General features: G+C 44.2%; 1 long non-coding RNA gene across 1 annotated transcript in view; it reads left to right on the top strand.

The window, feature by feature from the left end:
- The first annotated feature begins 255 nt into the window (after nucleotides 1-255).
- Nucleotides 256-24,141, top strand: part of LOC134697181 (uncharacterized) — a 53,200-nt gene continuing 29,314 nt past the window's right edge. The window contains exon 1 of the long non-coding RNA XR_010103080.1: nucleotides 256-374. This is a non-coding gene — a long non-coding RNA (uncharacterized LOC134697181). The remainder of the gene's footprint in view (nucleotides 375-24,141) is intronic.

Here is a 24,141-nt window from a genome sequence, read left to right as displayed (position 1 = left end):
TACTTGACGTTTTTTGTAGTTGTTTTTTTTGTAATGTCAATTTCTCTTCTACTTCTATTTTTAGTGTCCCTAATGTCTCCTCCTACTGATATACTTTAACAGTTCAAATCACACGTATATTTATTAAATTATCAGTATTTATTTTCAGGTTATCCAATTTGAAAACAATTACTCAATTCTTTTAAAAACATTACAGTGTTAAGGATGCGTGGTTTAACTTTTATGAAAATAAAACTCTTATTCGGATATAGTTTTAAAGGATATGCATAACCAAAATCAGGAAGAGGCTTTGTTGACATTGCCAGAAATTTCTGTATATAAATTTAGGGTTGTCAGATGTTCTAAGTATTATAGATTTTAAAGACTCTTCATCGGTAAGTACATTTTATATATATACAGTGACATTATCCATGTACAGTTACAATTTAATAGAAATGATATATAAAAGGAGCATCAGATATGAAATAGATGACAACTAGAAACCAGACTCAAGCTGGCAGCCACTTTTATCGGCCAATCAAGATAGCAGCCACTTTTTTCCAGCAGCCAATTTTGACGATATGTCTAAAAACCAAAAAACTGCATAAGACTGAAACGTTCCAAAAATTGCTAAATCTTAGATATATATAACTTTACAGCGGAATTCGACAATTTGGCAGCTTGTACTGATTTTAAAAGGTATTTCATTACCTTTTAAATATGTATGTGAAGTTAGCTGCAGGTTTGTTATTCGATATTCGATGTTCAATATCCGACGTGTTCAATATTAAAATTTAGTTGAAAATAATTAAAAAGTATGAATTTCATAAGTTAACAGGAGTGAAAAATTACGCCGCAAATAGTTTTATGACCCCTTCAAGCTGTCGTAAATTCTCGTTGTCCTCGAATATAAACCCTTATATAAATTGCATATTTGTCTTTATGTAATATAGATTTTTATCAATAAAACGACATCAAAGATGCATCAAAGATTTAATTTAATATATAATATATAAAACTAAATTTAAAGCCGGCCACTGTAAAAACATTCAGAAATATAAATAGAAATATCTATGGAAAGCCAAAAAAGGAATAAATATATAGTGAAAACCTCAGGGATACCGCTCAGATGACAAAGAGACTGCTGGTGTTTCCATATTCCAAAATGCAACAATATTATAGACTCTTTGTATATAAAAATGGGTGTGGATATAATCGTGACTAAAATGAAGTTGAGTTATAGGTATTGAAAATACGTAAATGGGAAACTTTGAACCTCTGTGGTGGCCAGACGGGCCCGGATCCCAGAAAAATATTTAAGTGGGGAATAGCTTGGGTCAATACCTTCAACATGAGCTAGGTCCGGTTCGGAACTTTGCCGTAGGGATATACCGAAGAGTACCGAATGTGTGGTTGATATGAAAAATACGTTAATGGGCAACTTTGAACCTCTGTGGTGGCCAGACGGGCCCGGATCCCAGAAAAATATTTAAGTGGGGAATAGCTTGGGTCAATACCTTCAAATTGAGCTAGGTCCGGTTCGGAACTTTGCCGTAGGGATATACCGAAGAGTACCGAATGTGTGATTGATATGAAAAATACGTTAATGGGCAACTTTGAACCTCTGTGGTGGCCAGACGGGCCCGGATCCCAGAAAAATATTTAAGTGGGGAATAGCTTGGGTCAATACCTTCAACATGAGCTTGGTCCGGTTGGGAACTTTGCCGTAGGGATATACCGAAGAGTACCGAATGTGTGGTTGATATGAAAAATACGTTAATGGGCAACTTTGAACCTCTGTGGTGGCCAGACGGGCCCGGATCCCAGAAAAATATTTAAGTGGGGAATAGCTTGGGTCAATACCTTCAAATTGAGCTAGGTCCGGTTCGGAACTTTTCCGTAGGGATATACCGAAGAGTACCGAATGTGTGATTGCTATGAAAAATACGTTAATGGGCAACTTTGAACCTCTGTGGTGGCCAGACGGGCCCGGATCCCAGAAAAATATTTAAGTGGGGAATAGCTTGGGTCAATACCTTCAACATGAGCTTGGTCCGGTTGGGAACTTTGCCGTAGGGATATACCGAAGAGTACCGAATGTGTGGTTGATATGAAAAATACGTTAATGGGCAACTTTGAACCTCTGTGGTGGCCAGACGGGCCCGGATCCCAGAAAAATATTTAAGTGGGGAATAGCTTGGGTCAATACCTTCAAATTGAGCTAGGTCCGGTTCGGAACTTTTCCGTAGGGATATACCGAAGAGTACCGAATGTGTGATTGCTATGAAAAATACGTTAATGGGCAACTTTGAACCTCTGTGGTGGCCAGACGGGCCCGGATCCCAGAAAAATATTTAAGTGGGGAATAGCTTGGGTCAATACCTTCAAAATGAGCTAGGTCCGGTTCGGAACTTTGCCGTAGGGATATACCGAAGAGTACCGAATGTGTGGTTGATATGAAAAATACGTTAATGGGCAACTTTGAACCTCTGTGGTGGCCAGACGGGCCCGGATCCCAGAAAAATATTTAAGTGGGGAATAGCTTGGGTCAATACCTTCAAATTGAGCTAGGTCCGGTTCGGAACTTTTCCGTAGGGATATACCGAAGAGTACCGAATGTGTGATTGCTATGAAAAATACGTTAATGGGCAACTTTGAACCTCTGTGGTGGCCAGACGGGCCCGGATCCCAGAAAAATATTTAAGTGGGGAATAGCTTGGGTCAATACCTTCAAAATGAGCTAGGTCCGGTTCGGAACTTTGCCGTAGGGATATACCGAAGAGTACCGAATGTGTGGTTGATATGAAAAATACGTTAATGGGCAACTTTGAACCTCTGTGGTGGCCAGACGGGCCCGGATCCCAGAAAAATATTTAAGTGGGGAATAGCTTGGGTCAATACCTTCAAATTGAGCTAGGTCCGGTTCGGAACTTTGCCGTAGAGATATACCGAAGAGTACCGAATGTGTGATTGATATGAAAAATACGTTAATGGGCAACTTTGAACCTCTGTGGTGGCCAGACGGGCCCGGATCCCAGAAAAATATTTAAGTGGGGAATAGCTTGGGTCAATACCTTCAACATGAGCTAGGTCCGGTTCGGAACTTTGCCGTAGGGATATACCGAAGAGTACCGAATGTGTGGTTGATATGAAAAATACGTTAATGGGCAACTTTGAACCTCTGTGGTGGCCAGACGGGCCCGGATCCCAGAAAAATATTTAAGTGGGGAATAGCTTGGGTCAATACCTTCAAATTGAGCTAGGTCCGGTTCGGAACTTTGCCGTAGGGATATACCGAAGAGTACCGAATGTGTGATTGATATGAAAAATACGTTAATGGGCAACTTTGAACCTCTGTGGTGGCCAGACGGGCCCGGATCCCAGAAAAATATTTAAGTGGGGAATAGCTTGGGTCAATACCTTCAACATGAGCTTGGTCCGGTTGGGAACTTTGCCGTAGGGATATACCGAAGAGTACCGAATGTGTGGTTGATATGAAAAATACGTTAATGGGCAACTTTGAACCTCTGTGGTGGCCAGACGGGCCCGGATCCCAGAAAAATATTTAAGTGGGGAATAGCTTGGGTCAATACCTTCAAATTGAGCTAGGTCCGGTTCGGAACTTTTCCGTAGGGATATACCGAAGAGTACCGAATGTGTGATTGCTATGAAAAATACGTTAATGGGCAACTTTGAACCTCTGTGGTGGCCAGACGGGCCCGGATCCCAGAAAAATATTTAAGTGGGGAATAGCTTGGGTCAATACCTTCAACATGAGCTTGGTCCGGTTGGGAACTTTGCCGTAGGGATATACCGAAGAGTACCGAATGTGTGGTTGATATGAAAAATACGTTAATGGGCAACTTTGAACCTCTGTGGTGGCCAGACGGGCCCGGATCCCAGAAAAATATTTAAGTGGGGAATAGCTTGGGTCAATACCTTCAAATTGAGCTAGGTCCGGTTCGGAACTTTTCCGTAGGGATATACCGAAGAGTACCGAATGTGTGATTGCTATGAAAAATACGTTAATGGGCAACTTTGAACCTCTGTGGTGGCCAGACGGGCCCGGATCCCAGAAAAATATTTAAGTGGGGAATAGCTTGGGTCAATACCTTCAAAATGAGCTAGGTCCGGTTCGGAACTTTGCCGTAGGGATATACCGAAGAGTACCGAATGTGTGGTTGATATGAAAAATACGTTAATGGGCAACTTTGAACCTCTGTGGTGGCCAGACGGGCCCGGATCCCAGAAAAATATTTAAGTGGGGAATAGCTTGGGTCAATACCTTCAAATTGAGCTAGGTCCGGTTCGGAACTTTTCCGTAGGGATATACCGAAGAGTACCGAATGTGTGATTGCTATGAAAAATACGTTAATGGGCAACTTTGAACCTCTGTGGTGGCCAGACGGGCCCGGATCCCAGAAAAATATTTAAGTGGGGAATAGCTTGGGTCAATACCTTCAAAATGAGCTAGGTCCGGTTCGGAACTTTGCCGTAGGGATATACCGAAGAGTACCGAATGTGTGGTTGATATGAAAAATACGTTAATGGGCAACTTTGAACCTCTGTGGTGGCCAGACGGGCCCGGATCCCAGAAAAATATTTAAGTGGGGAATAGCTTGGGTCAATACCTTCAAATTGAGCTAGGTCCGGTTCGGAACTTTGCCGTAGAGATATACCGAAGAGTACCGAATGTGTGATTGATATGAAAAATACGTTAATGGGCAACTTTGAACCTCTGTGGTGGCCAGACGGGCCCGGATCCCAGAAAAATATTTAAGTGGGGAATAGCTTGGGTCAATACCTTCAACATGAGCTAGGTCCGGTTCGGAACTTTGCCGTAGGGATATACCGAAGAGTACCGAATGTGTGGTTGATATGAAAAATACGTTAATGGGCAACTTTGAACCTCTGTGGTGGCCAGACGGGCCCGGATCCCAGAAAAATATTTAAGTGGGGAATAGCTTGGGTCAATACCTTCAAATTGAGCTAGGTCCGGTTCGGAACTTTGCCGTAGGGATATACCGAAGAGTACCGAATGTGTGATTGATATGAAAAATACGTTAATGGGCAACTTTGAACCTCTGTGGTGGCCAGACGGGCCCGGATCCCAGAAAAATATTTAAGTGGGGAATAGCTTGGGTCAATACCTTCAACATGAGCTTGGTCCGGTTGGGAACTTTGCCGTAGGGATATACCGAAGAGTACCGAATGTGTGGTTGATATGAAAAATACGTTAATGGGCAACTTTGAACCTCTGTGGTGGCCAGACGGGCCCGGATCCCAGAAAAATATTTAAGTGGGGAATAGCTTGGGTCAATACCTTCAAATTGAGCTAGGTCCGGTTCGGAACTTTTCCGTAGGGATATACCGAAGAGTACCGAATGTGTGATTGCTATGAAAAATACGTTAATGGGCAACTTTGAACCTCTGTGGTGGCCAGACGGGCCCGGATCCCAGAAAAATATTTAAGTGGGGAATAGCTTGGGTCAATACCTTCAACATGAGCTTGGTCCGGTTGGGAACTTTGCCGTAGGGATATACCGAAGAGTACCGAATGTGTGGTTGATATGAAAAATACGTTAATGGGCAACTTTGAACCTCTGTGGTGGCCAGACGGGCCCGGATCCCAGAAAAATATTTAAGTGGGGAATAGCTTGGGTCAATACCTTCAAATTGAGCTAGGTCCGGTTCGGAACTTTTCCGTAGGGATATACCGAAGAGTACCGAATGTGTGATTGCTATGAAAAATACGTTAATGGGCAACTTTGAACCTCTGTGGTGGCCAGACGGGCCCGGATCCCAGAAAAATATTTAAGTGGGGAATAGCTTGGGTCAATACCTTCAAAATGAGCTAGGTCCGGTTCGGAACTTTGCCGTAGGGATATACCGAAGAGTACCGAATGTGTGGTTGATATGAAAAATACGTTAATGGGCAACTTTGAACCTCTGTGGTGGCCAGACGGGCCCGGATCCCAGAAAAATATTTAAGTGGGGAATAGCTTGGGTCAATACCTTCAAATTGAGCTAGGTCCGGTTCGGAACTTTTCCGTAGGGATATACCGAAGAGTACCGAATGTGTGATTGCTATGAAAAATACGTTAATGGGCAACTTTGAACCTCTGTGGTGGCCAGACGGGCCCGGATCCCAGAAAAATATTTAAGTGGGGAATAGCTTGGGTCAATACCTTCAAAATGAGCTAGGTCCGGTTCGGAACTTTGCCGTAGGGATATACCGAAGAGTACCGAATGTGTGGTTGATATGAAAAATACGTTAATGGGCAACTTTGAACCTCTGTGGTGGCCAGACGGGCCCGGATCCCAGAAAAATATTTAAGTGGGGAATAGCTTGGGTCAATACCTTCAAATTGAGCTAGGTCCGGTTCGGAACTTTGCCGTAGAGATATACCGAAGAGTACCGAATGTGTGATTGATATGAAAAATACGTTAATGGGCAACTTTGAACCTCTGTGGTGGCCAGACGGGCCCGGATCCCAGAAAAATATTTAAGTGGGGAATAGCTTGGGTCAATACCTTCAACATGAGCTAGGTCCGGTTCGGAACTTTGCCGTAGGGATATACCGAAGAGTACCGAATGTGTGGTTGATATGAAAAATACGTTAATGGGCAACTTTGAACCTCTGTGGTGGCCAGACGGGCCCGGATCCCAGAAAAATATTTAAGTGGGGAATAGCTTGGGTCAATACCTTCAAATTGAGCTAGGTCCGGTTCGGAACTTTGCCGTAGGGATATACCGAAGAGTACCGAATGTGTGATTGATATGAAAAATACGTTAATGGGCAACTTTGAACCTCTGTGGTGGCCAGACGGGCCCGGATCCCAGAAAAATATTTAAGTGGGGAATAGCTTGGGTCAATACCTTCAACATGAGCTTGGTCCGGTTGGGAACTTTGCCGTAGGGATATACCGAAGAGTACCGAATGTGTGGTTGATATGAAAAATACGTTAATGGGCAACTTTGAACCTCTGTGGTGGCCAGACGGGCCCGGATCCCAGAAAAATATTTAAGTGGGGAATAGCTTGGGTCAATACCTTCAAATTGAGCTAGGTCCGGTTCGGAACTTTTCCGTAGGGATATACCGAAGAGTACCGAATGTGTGATTGCTATGAAAAATACGTTAATGGGCAACTTTGAACCTCTGTGGTGGCCAGACGGGCCCGGATCCCAGAAAAATATTTAAGTGGGGAATAGCTTGGGTCAATACCTTCAACATGAGCTTGGTCCGGTTGGGAACTTTGCCGTAGGGATATACCGAAGAGTACCGAATGTGTGGTTGATATGAAAAATACGTTAATGGGCAACTTTGAACCTCTGTGGTGGCCAGACGGGCCCGGATCCCAGAAAAATATTTAAGTGGGGAATAGCTTGGGTCAATACCTTCAAATTGAGCTAGGTCCGGTTCGGAACTTTTCCGTAGGGATATACCGAAGAGTACCGAATGTGTGATTGCTATGAAAAATACGTTAATGGGCAACTTTGAACCTCTGTGGTGGCCAGACGGGCCCGGATCCCAGAAAAATATTTAAGTGGGGAATAGCTTGGGTCAATACCTTCAAAATGAGCTAGGTCCGGTTCGGAACTTTGCCGTAGGGATATACCGAAGAGTACCGAATGTGTGGTTGATATGAAAAATACGTTAATGGGCAACTTTGAACCTCTGTGGTGGCCAGACGGGCCCGGATCCCAGAAAAATATTTAAGTGGGGAATAGCTTGGGTCAATACCTTCAAATTGAGCTAGGTCCGGTTCGGAACTTTTCCGTAGGGATATACCGAAGAGTACCGAATGTGTGATTGCTATGAAAAATACGTTAATGGGCAACTTTGAACCTCTGTGGTGGCCAGACGGGCCCGGATCCCAGAAAAATATTTAAGTGGGGAATAGCTTGGGTCAATACCTTCAAAATGAGCTAGGTCCGGTTCGGAACTTTGCCGTAGGGATATACCGAAGAGTACCGAATGTGTGGTTGATATGAAAAATACGTTAATGGGCAACTTTGAACCTCTGTGGTGGCCAGACGGGCCCGGATCCCAGAAAAATATTTAAGTGGGGAATAGCTTGGGTCAATACCTTCAAATTGAGCTAGGTCCGGTTCGGAACTTTGCCGTAGAGATATACCGAAGAGTACCGAATGTGTGATTGATATGAAAAATACGTTAATGGGCAACTTTGAACCTCTGTGGTGGCCAGACGGGCCCGGATCCCAGAAAAATATTTAAGTGGGGAATAGCTTGGGTCAATACCTTCAACATGAGCTAGGTCCGGTTCGGAACTTTGCCGTAGGGATATACCGAAGAGTACCGAATGTGTGGTTGATATGAAAAATACGTTAATGGGCAACTTTGAACCTCTGTGGTGGCCAGACGGGCCCGGATCCCAGAAAAATATTTAAGTGGGGAATAGCTTGGGTCAATACCTTCAAATTGAGCTAGGTCCGGTTCGGAACTTTGCCGTAGGGATATACCGAAGAGTACCGAATGTGTGATTGATATGAAAAATACGTTAATGGGCAACTTTGAACCTCTGTGGTGGCCAGACGGGCCCGGATCCCAGAAAAATATTTAAGTGGGGAATAGCTTGGGTCAATACCTTCAACATGAGCTTGGTCCGGTTGGGAACTTTGCCGTAGGGATATACCGAAGAGTACCGAATGTGTGGTTGATATGAAAAATACGTTAATGGGCAACTTTGAACCTCTGTGGTGGCCAGACGGGCCCGGATCCCAGAAAAATATTTAAGTGGGGAATAGCTTGGGTCAATACCTTCAAATTGAGCTAGGTCCGGTTCGGAACTTTTCCGTAGGGATATACCGAAGAGTACCGAATGTGTGATTGCTATGAAAAATACGTTAATGGGCAACTTTGAACCTCTGTGGTGGCCAGACGGGCCCGGATCCCAGAAAAATATTTAAGTGGGGAATAGCTTGGGTCAATACCTTCAACATGAGCTTGGTCCGGTTGGGAACTTTGCCGTAGGGATATACCGAAGAGTACCGAATGTGTGGTTGATATGAAAAATACGTTAATGGGCAACTTTGAACCTCTGTGGTGGCCAGACGGGCCCGGATCCCAGAAAAATATTTAAGTGGGGAATAGCTTGGGTCAATACCTTCAAATTGAGCTAGGTCCGGTTCGGAACTTTTCCGTAGGGATATACCGAAGAGTACCGAATGTGTGATTGCTATGAAAAATACGTTAATGGGCAACTTTGAACCTCTGTGGTGGCCAGACGGGCCCGGATCCCAGAAAAATATTTAAGTGGGGAATAGCTTGGGTCAATACCTTCAAAATGAGCTAGGTCCGGTTCGGAACTTTGCCGTAGGGATATACCGAAGAGTACCGAATGTGTGGTTGATATGAAAAATACGTTAATGGGCAACTTTGAACCTCTGTGGTGGCCAGACGGGCCCGGATCCCAGAAAAATATTTAAGTGGGGAATAGCTTGGGTCAATACCTTCAAATTGAGCTAGGTCCGGTTCGGAACTTTTCCGTAGGGATATACCGAAGAGTACCGAATGTGTGATTGCTATGAAAAATACGTTAATGGGCAACTTTGAACCTCTGTGGTGGCCAGACGGGCCCGGATCCCAGAAAAATATTTAAGTGGGGAATAGCTTGGGTCAATACCTTCAACATGAGCTAGGTCCGGTTCGGAACTTTGCCGTAGGGATATACCGAAGAGTACCGAATGTGTGGTTGATATGAAAAATACGTTAATGGGCAACTTTGAACCTCTGTGGTGGCCAGACGGGCCCGGATCCCAGAAAAATATTTAAGTGGGGAATAGCTTGGGTCAATACCTTCAAATTGAGCTAGGTCCGGTTCGGAACTTTGCCGTAGGGATATACCGAAGAGTACCGAATGTGTGATTGATATGAAAAATACGTTAATGGGCAACTTTGAACCTCTGTGGTGGCCAGACGGGCCCGGATCCCAGAAAAATATTTAAGTGGGGAATAGCTTGGGTCAATACCTTCAACATGAGCTTGGTCCGGTTGGGAACTTTGCCGTAGGGATATACCGAAGAGTACCGAATGTGTGGTTGATATGAAAAATACGTTAATGGGCAACTTTGAACCTCTGTGGTGGCCAGACGGGCCCGGATCCCAGAAAAATATTTAAGTGGGGAATAGCTTGGGTCAATACCTTCAAATTGAGCTAGGTCCGGTTCGGAACTTTTCCGTAGGGATATACCGAAGAGTACCGAATGTGTGATTGCTATGAAAAATACGTTAATGGGCAACTTTGAACCTCTGTGGTGGCCAGACGGGCCCGGATCCCAGAAAAATATTTAAGTGGGGAATAGCTTGGGTCAATACCTTCAAATTGAGCTAGGTCCGGTTCGGAACTTTGCCGTAGAGATATACCGAAGAGTACCGAATGTGTGATTGATATGAAAAATACGTTAATGGGCAACTTTGAACCTCTGTGGTGGCCAGACGGGCCCGGATCCCAGAAAAATATTTAAGTGGGGAATAGCTTGGGTCAATACCTTCAACATGAGCTAGGTCCGGTTCGGAACTTTGCCGTAGGGATATACCGAAGAGTACCGAATGTGTGGTTGATATGAAAAATACGTTAATGGGCAACTTTGAACCTCTGTGGTGGCCAGACGGGCCCGGATCCCAGAAAAATATTTAAGTGGGGAATAGCTTGGGTCAATACCTTCAAATTGAGCTAGGTCCGGTTCGGAACTTTGCCGTAGAGATATACCGAAGAGTACCGAATGTGTGATTGATATGAAAAATACGTTAATGGGCAACTTTGAACCTCTGTGGTGGCCAGACGGGCCCGGATCCCAGAAAAATATTTAAGTGGGGAATAGCTTGGGTCAATACCTTCAACATGAGCTTGGTCCGGTTGGGAACTTTGCCGTAGGGATATACCGAAGAGTACCGAATGTGTGGTTGATATGAAAAATACGTTAATGGGCAACTTTGAACCTCTGTGGTGGCCAGACGGGCCCGGATCCCAGAAAAATATTTAAGTGGGGAATAGCTTGGGTCAATACCTTCAAATTGAGCTAGGTCCGGTTCGGAACTTTGCCGTAGGGATATACCGAAGAGTACCGAATGTGTGATTGATATGAAAAATACGTTAATGGGCAACTTTGAACCTCTGTGGTGGCCAGACGGGCCCGGATCCCAGAAAAATATTTAAGTGGGGAATAGCTTGGGTCAATACCTTCAAAATGAGCTAGGTCCGGTTCGGAACTTTGCCGTAGGGATATACCGAAGAGTACCGAATGTGTGGTTGATATGAAAAATACGTTAATGGGCAACTTTGAACCTCTGTGGTGGCCAGACGGGCCCGGATCCCAGAAAAATATTTAAGTGGGGAATAGCTTGGGTCAATACCTTCAAATTGAGCTAGGTCCGGTTCGGAACTTTGCCGTAGAGATATACCGAAGAGTACCGAATGTGTGATTGATATGAAAAATACGTTAATGGGCAACTTTGAACCTCTGTGGTGGCCAGACGGGCCCGGATCCCAGAAAAATATTTAAGTGGGGAATAGCTTGGGTCAATACCTTCAACATGAGCTAGGTCCGGTTCGGAACTTTGCCGTAGGGATATACCGAAGAGTACCGAATGTGTGGTTGATATGAAAAATACGTAAATGGGCAACTTTGAACCTCTGTGGTGGCCAGACGGGCCCGGATCCCAGAAAAATATTTAAGTGGGGAATAGCTTGGGTCAATACCTTCAAATTGAGCTAGGTCCGGTTCGGAACTTTGCCGTAGGGATATACCGAAGAGTACCGAATGTGTGATTGATATGAAAAATACGTTAATGGGCAACTTTGAACCTCTGTGGTGGCCAGACAGGCCCGGATCCCAGAAAAATATTTAAGTGGGGAATAGCTTGGGTCAATACCTTCAAAATGAGCTAGGTCCGGTTCGGAACTTTGCCGTAGGGATATACCGAAGAGTACCGAATGTGTGGTTGATATGAAAAATACGTTAATGGGCAACTTTGAACCTCTGTGGTGGCCAGACGGGCCCGGATCCCAGAAAAATATTTAAGTGGGGAATAGCTTGGGTCAATACCTTCAAATTGAGCTAGGTCCGGTTCGGAACTTTGCCGTAGAGATATACCGAAGAGTACCGAATGTGTGATTGATATGAAAAATACGTTAATGGGCAACTTTGAACCTCTGTGGTGGCCAGACGGGCCCGGATCCCAGAAAAATATTTAAGTGGGGAATAGCTTGGGTCAATACCTTCAACATGAGCTTGGTCCGGTTGGGAACGGGCCCGGATCCCAGAAAAATATTTAAGTGGGGAATAGCTTGGGTCAATACCTTCAAATTGAGCTAGGTCCGGTTCGGAACTTTGCCGTAGGGATATACCGAAGAGTACCGAATGTGTGATTGATATGAAAAATACGTTAATGGGCAACTTTGAACCTCTGTGGTGGCCAGACGGGCCCGGATCCCAGAAAAATATTTAAGTGGGGAATAGCTTGGGTCAATACCTTCAAAATGAGCTAGGTCCGGTTCGGAACTTTGCCGTAGGGATATACCGAAGAGTACCGAATGTGTGGTTGATATGAAAAATACGTTAATGGGCAACTTTGAACCTCTGTGGTGGCCAGACGGGCCCGGATCCCAGAAAAATATTTAAGTGGGGAATAGCTTGGGTCAATACCTTCAAATTGAGCTAGGTCCGGTTCGGAACTTTGCCGTAGAGATATACCGAAGAGTACCGAATGTGTGATTGATATGAAAAATACGTTAATGGGCAACTTTGAACCTCTGTGGTGGCCAGACGGGCCCGGATCCCAGAAAAATATTTAAGTGGGGAATAGCTTGGGTCAATACCTTCAACATGAGCTAGGTCCGGTTCGGAACTTTGCCGTAGGGATATACCGAAGAGTACCGAATGTGTGGTTGATATGAAAAATACGTTAATGGGCAACTTTGAACCTCTGTGGTGGCCAGACGGGCCCGGATCCCAGAAAAATATTTAAGTGGGGAATAGCTTGGGTCAATACCTTCAAATTGAGCTAGGTCCGGTTCGGAACTTTGCCGTAGGGATATACCGAAGAGTACCGAATGTGTGATTGATATGAAAAATACGTTAATGGGCAACTTTGAACCTCTGTGGTGGCCAGACGGGCCCGGATCCCAGAAAAATATTTAAGTGGGGAATAGCTTGGGTCAATACCTTCAACATGAGTTTGGTCCGGTTGGGAACTTTGCCGTAGGGATATACCGAAGAGTACCGAATGTGTGGTTGATATGAAAAATACGTTAATGGGCAACTTTGAACCTCTGTGGTGGCCAGACGGGCCCGGATCCCAGAAAAATATTTAAGTGGGGAATAGCTTGGGTCAATACCTTCAACATGAGCTAGGTCCGGTTCGGAACTTTGCCGTAGAGATATACCGAAGAGTACCGAATGTGTGATTGATATGAAAAATACGTTAATGGGCAACTTTGAACCTCTGTGGTGGCCAGACGGGCCCGGATCCCAGAAAAATATTTAAGTGGGGAATAGCTTGGGTCAATACCTTCAAAATGAGCTAGGTCCGGTTCGGAACTTTGCCGTAGGGATATACCGAAGAGTACCGAATGTGTGGTTGATATGAAAAATACGTTAATGGGCAACTTTGAACCTCTGTGGTGGCCAGACGGGCCCGGATCCCAGAAAAATATTTAAGTGGGGAATAGCTTGGGTCAATACCTTCAACATGAGCTTGGTCCGGTTGGGAACTTTGCCGTAGGGATATACCGAAGAGTACCGAATGTGTGGTTGATATGAAAAATACGTTAATGGGCAACTTTGAACCTCTGTGGTGGCCAGACGGGCCCGGATCCCAGAAAAATATTTAAGTGGGGAATAGCTTGGGTCAATACCTTCAAATTGAGCTAGGTCCGGTTCGGAACTTTGCCGTAGGGATATACCGAAGAGTACCGAATGTGTGATTGATATGAAAAATACGTTAATGGGCAACTTTGAACCTCTGTGGTGGCCAGACGGGCCCGGATCCCAGAAAAATATTTAAGTGGGGAATAGCTTGGGTCAATACCTTCAAAATGAGCTAGGTCCGGTTCGGAACTTTGCCGTAGGGATATACCGAAGAGTACCGAATGTGTGGTTGATATGAAAAATACGTTAATGGGCAACTTTGAACCTCTGTGGTGGCCAGACGGGCCCGGATCCCAGAAAAATATTTAAGTGGGGAATAGCTTGGGTCAATACCTTCAAATTGAGCTAGGTCCGGTTCGGAACTTTGCCGTAGAGATATACCGAAGAGTACCGAATGTGTGATTGATATGAAAAATACGTTAATGGGCAACTTTGAACCTCTGTGGTGGCCAGACGGGCCCGGATCCCAGAAAAATATTTAAGTGGGGAATAGCTTGGGTCAATACCTTCAACATGAGCTAGGTCCGGTTCGGAACTTTGCCGTAGGGATATACCGAAGAGTACCGAATGTGTGGTTGATATGAAAAATACGTAAATGGGCAACTTTGAACCTCTGTGGTGGCCAGACGGGCCCGGATCCCAGAAAAATATTTAAGTGGGGAATAGCTTGGGTCAATACCTTCAAATTGAGCTAGGTCCGGTTCGGAACTTTGCCGTAGGGATATACCGAAGAGTACCGAATGTGTGATTGATATGAAAAATACGTTAATGGGCAACTTTGAACCTCTGTGGTGGCCAGACGGGCCCGGATCCCAGAAAAATATTTAAGTGGGGAATAGCTTGGGTCAATACCTTCAAAATGAGCTAGGTCCGGTTCGGAACTTTGCCGTAGGGATATACCGAAGAGTACCGAATGTGTGGTTGATATGAAAAATACGTTAATGGGCAACTTTGAACCTCTGTGGTGGCCAGACGGGCCCGGATCCCAGAAAAATATTTAAGTGGGGAATAGCTTGGGTCAATACCTTCAAATTGAGCTAGGTCCGGTTCGGAACTTTGCCGTAGAGATATACCGAAGAGTACCGAATGTGTGATTGATATGAAAAATACGTTAATGGGCAACTTTGAACCTCTGTGGTGGCCAGACGGGCCCGGATCCCAGAAAAATATTTAAGTGGGGAATAGCTTGGGTCAATACCTTCAACATGAGCTTGGTCCGGTTGGGAACGGGCCCGGATCCCAGAAAAATATTTAAGTGGGGAATAGCTTGGGTCAATACCTTCAAATTGAGCTAGGTCCGGTTCGGAACTTTGCCGTAGGGATATACCGAAGAGTACCGAATGTGTGATTGATATGAAAAATACGTTAATGGGCAACTTTGAACCTCTGTGGTGGCCAGACGGGCCCGGATCCCAGAAAAATATTTAAGTGGGGAATAGCTTGGGTCAATACCTTCAAAATGAGCTAGGTCCGGTTCGGAACTTTGCCGTAGGGATATACCGAAGAGTACCGAATGTGTGGTTGATATGAAAAATACGTTAATGGGCAACTTTGAACCTCTGTGGTGGCCAGACGGGCCCGGATCCCAGAAAAATATTTAAGTGGGGAATAGCTTGGGTCAATACCTTCAAATTGAGCTAGGTCCGGTTCGGAACTTTGCCGTAGAGATATACCGAAGAGTACCGAATGTGTGATTGATATGAAAAATACGTTAATGGGCAACTTTGAACCTCTGTGGTGGCCAGACGGGCCCGGATCCCAGAAAAATATTTAAGTGGGGAATAGCTTGGGTCAATACCTTCAACATGAGCTAGGTCCGGTTCGGAACTTTGCCGTAGGGATATACCGAAGAGTACCGAATGTGTGGTTGATATGAAAAATACGTTAATGGGCAACTTTGAACCTCTGTGGTGGCCAGACGGGCCCGGATCCCAGAAAAATATTTAAGTGGGGAATAGCTTGGGTCAATACCTTCAAATTGAGCTAGGTCCGGTTCGGAACTTTGCCGTAGGGATATACCGAAGAGTACCGAATGTGTGATTGATATGAAAAATACGTTAATGGGCAACTTTGAACCTCTGTGGTGGCCAGACGGGCCCGGATCCCAGAAAAATATTTAAGTGGGGAATAGCTTGGGTCAATACCTTCAACATGAGCTTGGTCCGGTTGGGAACTTTGCCGTAGGGATATACCGAAGAGTACCGAATGTGTGGTTGATATGAAAAATACGTTAATGGGCAACTTTGAACCTCTGTGGTGGCCAGACGGGCCCGGATCCCAGAAAAATATTTAAGTGGGGAATAGCTTGGGTCAATACCTTCAAATTGAGCTAGGTCCGGTTCGGAACTTTGCCGTAGAGATATACCGAAGAGTACCGAATGTGTGATTGATATGAAAAATACGTTAATGGGCAACTTTGAACCTCTGTGGTGGCCAGACGGGCCCGGATCCCAGAAAAATATTTAAGTGGGGAATAGCTTGGGTCAATACCTTCAAAATGAGCTAGGTCCGGTTCGGAACTTTGCCGTAGGGATATACCGAAGAGTACCGAATGTGTGGTTGATATGAAAAATACGTTAATGGGCAACTTTGAACCTCTGTGGTGGCCAGACGGGCCCGGATCCCAGAAAAATATTTAAGTGGGGAATAGCTTGGGTCAATACCTTCAAATTGAGCTAGGTCCGGTTCGGAACTTTGCCGTAGAGATATACCGAAGAGTACCGAATGTGTGATTGATATGAAAAATACGTTAATGGGCAACTTTGAACCTCTGTGGTGGCCAGACGGGCCCGGATCCCAGAAAAATATTTAAGTGGGGAATAGCTTGGGTCAATACCTTCAACATGAGCTAGGTCCGGTTCGGAACTTTGCCGTAGGGATATACCGAAGAGTACCGAATGTGTGATTGATATGAAAAATACGTTAATGGGCAACTTTGAACCTCTGTGGTGGCCAGACGGGCCCGGATCCCAGAAAAATATTTAAGTGGGGAATAGCTTGGGTCAATACCTTCAAATTGAGCTAGGTCCGGTTCGGAACTTTGCCGTAGAGATATACCGAAGAGTACCGAATGTGTGATTGATATGAAAAATACGTTAATGGGAAACTTTGAACCTCTGTGGTGGCCAGACGGGCCCGGATCCCAGAAAAATATTTAAGTGGGGAATAGCTTGGGTCAATACCTTCAAAATGAGCTAGGTCCGGTTCGGAACTTTGCCGTAGGGATATACCGAAGAGTACCGAATGTGTGGTTGATATGAAAAATACGTTAATGGGCAACTTTGAACCTCTGTGGTGGCCAGACGGGCCCGGATCCCAGAAAAATATTTAAGTGGGGAATAGCTTGGGTCAATACCTTCAAATTGAGCTAGGTCCGGTTCGGAACTTTGCCGTAGAGATATACCGAAGAGTACCGAATGTGTGATTGATATGAAAAATACGTTAATGGGCAACTTTGAACCTCTGTGGTGGCCAGACGGGCCCGGATCCCAGAAAAATATTTAAGTGGGGAATAGCTTGGGTCAATACCTTCAACATGAGCTAGGTCCGGTTCGGAACTTTGCCGTAGGGATATACCGAAGAGTACCGAATGTGTGGTTGATATGAAAAATACGTAAATGGGCAACTTTGAACCTCTGTGGTGGCCAGACGGGCCCGGATCCCAGAAAAATATTTAAGTGGGGAATAGCTTGGGTCAATACCTTCAAATTGAGCTAGGTCCGGTTCGGAACTTTGCCGTAGGGATATACCGAAGAGTACCGAATGTGTGATTGATATGAAAAATACGTTAATGGGCAACTTTGAACCTCTGTGGTGGCCAGACGGGCCCGGATCCCAGAAAAATATTTAAGTGGGGAATAGCTTGGGTCAATACCTTCAAAATGAGCTAGGTCCGGTTCGGAACTTTGCCGTAGGGATATACCGAAGAGTACCGAATGTGTGGTTGATATGAAAAATACGTTAATGGGCAACTTTGAACCTCTGTGGTGGCCAGACGGGCCCGGATCCCAGAAAAATATTTAAGTGGGGAATAGCTTGGGTCAATACCTTCAAATTGAGCTAGGTCCGGTTCGGAACTTTGCCGTAGAGATATACCGAAGAGTACCGAATGTGTGATTGATATGAAAAATACGTTAATGGGCAACTTTGAACCTCTGTGGTGGCCAGACGGGCCCGGATCCCAGAAAAATATTTAAGTGGGGAATAGCTTGGGTCAATACCTTCAACATGAGCTTGGTCCGGTTGGGAACGGGCCCGGATCCCAGAAAAATATTTAAGTGGGGAATAGCTTGGGTCAATACCTTCAAATTGAGCTAGGTCCGGTTCGGAACTTTGCCGTAGGGATATACCGAAGAGTACCGAATGTGTGATTGATATGAAAAATACGTTAATGGGCAACTTTGAACCTCTGTGGTGGCCAGACGGGCCCGGATCCCAGAAAAATATTTAAGTGGGGAATAGCTTGGGTCAATACCTTCAAAATGAGCTAGGTCCGGTTCGGAACTTTGCCGTAGGGATATACCGAAGAGTACCGAATGTGTGGTTGATATGAAAAATACGTTAATGGGCAACTTTGAACCTCTGTGGTGGCCAGACGGGCCCGGATCCCAGAAAAATATTTAAGTGGGGAATAGCTTGGGTCAATACCTTCAAATTGAGCTAGGTCCGGTTCGGAACTTTGCCGTAGAGATATACCGAAGAGTACCGAATGTGTGATTGATATGAAAAATACGTTAATGGGCAACTTTGAACCTCTGTGGTGGCCAGACGGGCCCGGATCCCAGAAAAATATTTAAGTGGGGAATAGCTTGGGTCAATACCTTCAACATGAGCTAGGTCCGGTTCGGAACTTTGCCGTAGGGATATACCGAAGAGTACCGAATGTGTGGTTGATATGAAAAATACGTTAATGGGCAACTTTGAACCTCTGTGGTGGCCAGACGGGCCCGGATCCCAGAAAAATATTTAAGTGGGGAATAGCTTGGGTCAATACCTTCAAATTGAGCTAGGTCCGGTTCGGAACTTTGCCGTAGGGATATACCGAAGAGTACCGAATGTGTGATTGATATGAAAAATACGTTAATGGGCAACTTTGAACCTCTGTGGTGGCCAGACGGGCCCGGATCCCAGAAAAATATTTAAGTGGGGAATAGCTTGGGTCAATACCTTCAACATGAGCTTGGTCCGGTTGGGAACTTTGCCGTAGGGATATACCGAAGAGTACCGAATGTGTGGTTGATATGAAAAATACGTTAATGGGCAACTTTGAACCTCTGTGGTGGCCAGACGGGCCCGGATCCCAGAAAAATATTTAAGTGGGGAATAGCTTGGGTCAATACCTTCAAATTGAGCTAGGTCCGGTTCGGAACTTTGCCGTAGAGATATACCGAAGAGTACCGAATGTGTGATTGATATGAAAAATACGTTAATGGGCAACTTTGAACCTCTGTGGTGGCCAGACGGGCCCGGATCCCAGAAAAATATTTAAGTGGGGAATAGCTTGGGTCAATACCTTCAAAATGAGCTAGGTCCGGTTCGGAACTTTGCCGTAGGGATATACCGAAGAGTACCGAATGTGTGGTTGATATGAAAAATACGTTAATGGGCAACTTTGAACCTCTGTGGTGGCCAGACGGGCCCGGATCCCAGAAAAATATTTAAGTGGGGAATAGCTTGGGTCAATACCTTCAAATTGAGCTAGGTCCGGTTCGGAACTTTGCCGTAGAGATATACCGAAGAGTACCGAATGTGTGATTGATATGAAAAATACGTTAATGGGCAACTTTGAACCTCTGTGGTGGCCAGACGGGCCCGGATCCCAGAAAAATATTTAAGTGGGGAATAGCTTGGGTCAATACCTTCAAATTGAGCTAGGTCCGGTTCGGAACTTTGCCGTAGAGATATACCGAAGAGTACCGAATGTGTGATTGATATGAAAAATACGTTAATGGGCAACTTTGAACCTCTGTGGTGGCCAGACGGGCCCGGATCCCAGAAAAATATTTAAGTGGGGAATAGCTTGGGTCAATACCTTCAACATGAGCTAGGTCCGGTTCGGAACTTTGCCGTAGGGATATACCGAAGAGTACCGAATGTGTGGTTGATATGAAAAATACGTTAATGGGCAACTTTGAACCTCTGTGGTGGCCAGACGGGGCCGGATCCCAGAAAAATATTTAAGTGGGGAATAGCTTGGGTCAATACCTTCAAATTGAGCTAGGTCCGGTTTCGGAACTTTGCCGTAGGGATATACCGAAGAGTACCGAATGTGTGATTGATATGAAAAATACGTTAATGGGCAACTTTGAATCTCTGTGGTGGCCAGACAGGCCCGGATCCCAGAAAAATATTTAAGTGGGGAATAGCTTGGGTCAATACCTTTAAAATGAGCTAGATCCGGTTCGGAACTTTGCCGTAGGGATATACCGAAGAGTACCGAATGTGTGATTGATATGAAAAAAACGTAAATGGGCAACTTTGAACCTCTGTGGTGGCCAGACGGGCCCGGATCCCAGAAAAATATTTAAGTGGGGAATAGCTTGGGGTAATACCTTTAAAATGAGGTAGGTCCGGTTCGGAACTTTGCCGTAGGGATATACCGAAGAGTACCGAATGTGTGATTGATACGAAAAATACGTAAATGAGCAACTTTGAACCTCTGTGGTGGCCAGACGGGCCCGGATCCCAGAAAAATATTTAAGTGGGAAATAACTTGGGTCAATACCTTTAAAATGAGCTAGATCCGGTTCGGAACTTTGCCGTAGGGATATACCGAAGAGTACCGAATGTGTGATTGATATGAAAAAAACGTAAATGGGCAACTTTGAACCTCTGTGGTGGCCAGACGGGCCCGGATCCCAGAAAAATATTTAAGTGGGGAATAGCTTGGGGTAATACCTTTAAAATGAGGTAGGTCCGGTTCGGAACTTTGCCGTAGGGATATACCGAAGAGTACCGAATGTGTGATTGATACGAAAAATACGTAAATGAGCAACTTTGAACCTCTGTGGTGGCCAGACGGGCCCGGATCCCAGAAAAATATTTAAGTGGGAAATAACTTGGGTCAATACCTTTAAAATGAGCTAGATCCGGTTCGGAACTTTGCCGTAGGGATATACCGAAGAGTACCGAATGTGTGATTGATATGAAAAAAACGTAAATGGGCAACTTTGAACCTCTGTGGTGGCCAGACGGGCCCGGATCCCAGAAAAATATTTAAGTGGGGAATAGCTTGGGGTAATACCTTTAAAATGAGGTAGGTCCGGTTCGGAACTTTGCCGTAGGGATATACCGAAGAGTACCGAATGTGTGATTGATACGAAAAATACGTAAATGAGCAACTTTGAACCTCTGTGGTGGCCAGACAGGCCCGGATCCCAGAAAAATATTTAAGTGGGAAATAACTTGGGTCAATACCTTTAAAATGAGCTAGATCCGGTTCGGAACTTTGCCGTAGGGATATACCGAAGAGTACCGAATGTGTGATTGATATGAAAAAAACGTAAATGGGCAACTTTGAACCTCTGTGGTGGCCAGACGGGCCCGGATCCCAGAAAAATATTTAAGAGGGGAATAGCCTGGGTCGATACCTTTAAAATGAGCTAGGTCCGGTTTGGAACTTTGCCGTAGGAATATGCCGAAATGTACCGAGTGTGTGATTAATAATGAAAATTTGCCATAAGGCCAACTTTGAACCTCTGTAGTGGCTAGACGGGCCCGGATCCCAGAAAAATATTTAAGTAGGGAATAGCCTGGGTCAATATCTTTAAAATGAGCTAGGTCCAGTTTGGAACTTTGCCGTCGGGATATGCCGAAATGTACCGAGTGTGTGGTTGGTATGGAAAAACGTAAATGGGCAACTTTAAACCTCTGTGGTGGCCAGACGGGTCCGGATCCCAAAAAAAATTGGAAGTGGCGATTAGCCTGGGTCGATACCTTTGAAATGAGCTAGGTCCAGTTCGGAACTTTGCCATAGAGATATGCCGAGGAGTGCCGATTGTGTGGTAATTATGTCTCGGTCAATTATAGACATCCTCGACCATTAATACAGACCTTGGACATATAACAAGGTAATTTTGAAAACACCCATTCATTAAAACTATAGTGCAAAATACGCTTAATATGGGCAACTGTAAACCTCTGTGGTGGCCAGACAGGTACGGATCCCAGAAAAAAATATTTAAGCAGGTAATAGACCGGATCAATACTTTGATAATTGGATGGGTCTTGATAGAAAATTTTCCGTAGTGATATCCCATGAAGTACTTAATGTGATGGTGGTAAGGACAGTACTTTTAGGGGAAAAATTGGTCCCTCATAACAAGAAATGTGTCACGGTCAAAGATGCATTGCAAGCGTTTTTCACACCATCATGGGTTGTTTCAAAGCTTTGAACAGATAAAGAGCTGAATTTTGCAGCAACGAGGCTGGAGAGTTTCGTCAGAAACACAACATTGAACTGTACTCTACCGAGAATGAAGAAAAACAAGTTTCTTTGAATGTTGGATGAGAACAATGAAAACTATCTTTTTTAAATACTTTTGGCTTATTCTACGCGTACTAACGTCGATCCATTAAAACAGGGTAAATTTAAAAGAGGGACGAAAGATACCAAAGGGACAGTCAAACTCGTAAATCTAAAACAAACTGACAACGCCATGACTTAAAATGAAAAAGACAAACAGAAAAAACAATAGTACACATGACACAACATAGAAAACTAAAGAATAAACAACACGAACCCCACCAAAAACTAGGGGTGATCTCCGGTGCTCCGGAAGGGTAAGCAGATTCTGCTCCACATGCGGCACCCGTCGTGTTGCTTATGTGATTACAAATCCGGTAAATAGTCTAATTCGGTAGGTCAAATTCATGAAAGGGAAGGGGATTGTAGTTACGACGTAAGGAACATATCCGATATCATTTGTGAAACGGTTATTCTATAACGGTCAACCAACTCGTGATGGCGTCCGTAAAATTTACGAAGGGATGATTTCAACTTCACCATTTGGAACTCTTGGTTTGATAGCTTCCTTGTGAGCAGTAACCCTCTATCAATAAAATTATGATAGGAAATGCAAGCACGGGAATATCGTATCAATTGGGAGATATATACCCCGTATGCAGGTGCTGCTGGAATGTTGCTACTTAGAAATGGAAAGTTCACAATTGGAAAGCTGAAATCATCTCTTTTGTCGTAAAGTTTTGTCTTCAACCGACCCTCATTGTCAATTTCTAGATGTAAGTCAAGATATGAAGCCGATTTAACTGTTTATTGTTGTATCCTTTATCTCCAATTCGATGGGATAGATGCGATCCACATAGTCACCAAATTTTGAATTGTTTAGTGAAAGAACGTCATCTATATAGCGGAAAGTAGAGTTAAAGGATATTGCTAACTTCTTATCTTTCTTCCTAAGAAGTTCCTGCATGAAGTCAGCCTCATGATAATAAAGAAACAAGTCGTCAAGTAGAGGGTTACAGTTTGTTCCCATTGGGATGCCGACAGTCTGTTGAAAAACATGTCCTCCGAACGTAACAAATATGTTGTCAATCAAAAAATCAAGCATCTTGATAATATCGGTTTCAGAGAATTTTTTGTTTGAATCAGAATGATTCTTTACAAAGTAGGATTTATCCCTCCCTAAGACAAGATACTTGTATCTACGTTGGCCATTCTTTTTTATGAAGCAAAGTAATACCAACTCTTTTAATTTGTCTTTTAGTTTGGAATGTGGAATACTTGTGTAAAGAGTAGAAAAGTCAAATGTTTTAATACTGTTACAAGATGAAAGAGAGTTAGATTGTATGTACTCTAAAAGATCTTTGCAATTTTTAAGTATCCACATCTGATCCACCTCTAGAATAGCAGTTTCACAATAACTTTGAAGCCCGTCTTTGATTGCTGATAAAATAGATGTTAATAATTTAGAAAGGGGTTTCGTGGAGCACTTGGAAGATCCAGAAATATACCGTTGTTTGTAAGGACACTTATGTAGTTTATGTATCCAATACAGTGATGGAAAATCCAGTTCTTCATCTTTGGTTGAAATACCAAAGGAACAAAGAACAGACCTATGATTATCCAGGATTTCCTCTTAGGTAAGTGTCGTGAGGGTATATGTTGGGTTTCCAAGTGAATTGTCTATACCTAATTCGTTTATCAAGCAATTAATGTAATAACTTTTACAGACAAAAACGATGTTATTTGGGGCTTGTCTGCGGGGACAACAACATATTTATCATGGAGGTCAGATAGGTGTTTAGCA

Source organism: Mytilus trossulus, chromosome 14 (assembly GCF_036588685.1).
Source record: "Mytilus trossulus isolate FHL-02 chromosome 14, PNRI_Mtr1.1.1.hap1, whole genome shotgun sequence".
NCBI lineage: Eukaryota > Metazoa > Mollusca > Bivalvia > Mytilida > Mytilidae > Mytilus > Mytilus trossulus.
This window is presented reverse-complemented; position numbering and strand designations above follow the sequence as displayed.